The 2,402-nt window shown below is 49.6% G+C and overlaps 1 protein-coding gene across 1 annotated transcript in view; it reads left to right on the top strand.

The window, feature by feature from the left end:
* Positions 1-2,402, top strand: part of CIMAP2 (ciliary microtubule associated protein 2) — a 32,654-nt gene that overhangs the window by 2,759 nt on the left and 27,493 nt on the right.

Raw genomic sequence — 2,402 nt, 5'->3', positions numbered from 1 at the left:
GTGTTGAACTCACGCCAGGCGCGTGTGCATGCATGCCCAGGATCCCGAGAGGAGAATGGAGGAGAAGGGATTGCAACGTGGCCATACCCCCAGGGGGGTGATTTCTCACTTTCTGTCTCTCTGTCTCTCTCTGTCTTTCTGGCGAGCACACACACCCTAGAGCAAAAACCTCTAAAAAAATAAAGTTTAAAAAATTTCTTTATGAGACGGACACCATCAATGTGAGGCTGCACTCCACCCTTAGCCTCAGCAGCCCAGACCCTGGGGCACAGGTACCCAGCAGGTACTGGGCGGCCCCATGAGGCAAACCCAGGACCTTTCCATGTGGGCCAAGTTTTGTTTCTGCTGAGCTACCATCTGGTCTAGGTGCTGGTTCTAATCCTGCTTCTCTGACACGTCCTAGGACATGAACGAAAGTGTATGACCTGTCACTCTTCCTTTCTTCATCTTTGACAATCTCTCCCCAGGATCACGGTGACTGATGGGCAGTCACTCCCCATAAATGTCAGCGCCCGTGCCTCCCCTGAAGTCCCCATCCCATCCTGGGCACCACCCGTGGCCCAGTGGTTTGACCTAGGCTGTCTTCCTCCCAGGACTGGTTCCGTAATCTGGAGCCTGGAGGCTGGGCAGTGGTTCTCCCTGCTGCAGAGGCTGCTGGGCCTCTAATGCTGTGGTTTTGTAGCAAGTCTAGGCTTTGGAATCCCTCCTGCTCCTTCTTCCTCCTGGGGCTGGGCTCTGGTGATCCCTGTTGCTTCACCCTCTTGAAAAACAGACCAGCATTTTCCAAAGAGCAAAGAGAGCCAGTTAGTACGCTTGGGAAAAATGCCTGACTTTAGCAATAGAAAGGTTAACATTAAAGCAACCTTCTGGCACCATTTTTAGCTGTCAGTTTCAAAACATTAAATGGAATACATAAAGTCATTTCTAATAAAAATCGTTACTATACACTGCTGCTGCTGATGCGATGAAACTGGCTCTGTCATTTGGTCGCCTGCTTGCGAGCATCAGGGGTGGAGGCCTAGTCCGGTGGCTGTAAGTGCAAGCAGCCTCACTTCCATTTCTGGTCTTTCATCTTCCTCAGTTGAACCTCCATACCCGTGAAGTACTATTCCCTTTCCCTCCTCTCCCAGCACCTGGATTCTCCCCGCTTCTTTGTGTGTGTATGTGTGTGTGTGTGTGCGTGCACTGAGCAGAGAGAGACGGAGAGAAAGAAAAATGAGGGAAAGTGAGAAATCATGCCCCAGAGGGCATGGCTAGTTGCAACCCTGTCTCCATTCTTCTCCTGGGATTTTGGGTGCACGTGTCTGTCATGGTTTTCAAGCCACCAGGTCTAGGACTCGAACCTCACAGGCAGCTATGTGGGACCCTCCTGAACCTCCATGCTACCCGCAGACCGCTCCCTATTCTTCGTCTGTACTCTAGGTACTTCATGTAAGTGGAATAATGCGATCTTTATCCTATCAGGTCTGACTTACTTCACTGAGCATAACGTCTTCAAGATTCGTTCATGTCTTAGCACGCGTAAGGCTGCATATGCCATTGTACGTACAGATCGCGTTTATTCATCTGCCGATGGACGCGTGGGTTGCTCCTACTCTGGCTACCGGAGCCGTGCTGCTGTGAGCATGGGTGCACAGACACCTGCTTGGGTTCCTGCTCTTAAATCAGCTAGGTATATACCCAGAAGCGGAGTGGCTGGATCCCAGGGTAATTCTGCTTCATTCTTTTAGAAACCAGGGGCGAGGGAGCAGCAGGTGATGTGGTGGTTAAGGTGCTGGACACTCCCACGTGGCTGACCAGGGTTTGAGTCCTGGACCTGGCAGCTTGTTTTCTTACTTTCTCTCTCTCTCTCTCTCCTCTCTCTCTCATCAACATGAAATCTATGAATGAATAAAAAATTTAAAAAAATACTGATGAGGACAGTGTCAAGTACAGTGAGAACAACTAACCAATTAAAAATAATAAACCAGGGGGGCAGACGGTATGATAGTTATGGGTACTGAACTCCCACATGGCCGACTGTAGTTCGAGTCCTGGACTTAGTGGCTTGCTTTCTCACTTTCCCTCTCTCTTTCACTCTCTGTCTCTCTCTGGTCAAATTAAAATAAATACATGTTAAATAAAAATTTTTTTAAAAGAAAGAATCCACTGGGACCAGCAATTGGCATAACGGCTACATCGCTGGATTCCCATGTAGTCGGTCACGGTTTGAGTCCTGAAACTGGTGGCTTAAACTCGCCGGGCGCGTGTGTGTGAGTGCCCAAGATCCCGAGAGGAGAATGGAGGAGAAGGGATTGCGGCGTGGCCATCCCCCTTGGGGGGTGATTTCTCGCTTTCTGTCTCTATGTCTCTGTCTTTCTGGCAAGTGCACGCGCCCTATAGCAAAAAACTCTAAAAAAAAA

Source organism: Tupaia chinensis, unplaced genomic scaffold, assembly GCF_000334495.1.
Source record: "Tupaia chinensis unplaced genomic scaffold, TupChi_1.0 Scaffold000165_2, whole genome shotgun sequence".
NCBI lineage: Eukaryota > Metazoa > Chordata > Mammalia > Scandentia > Tupaiidae > Tupaia > Tupaia belangeri.
Note: the sequence above shows the minus strand (reverse complement) of the source record. Positions and strands in the feature narration are given on the sequence as shown.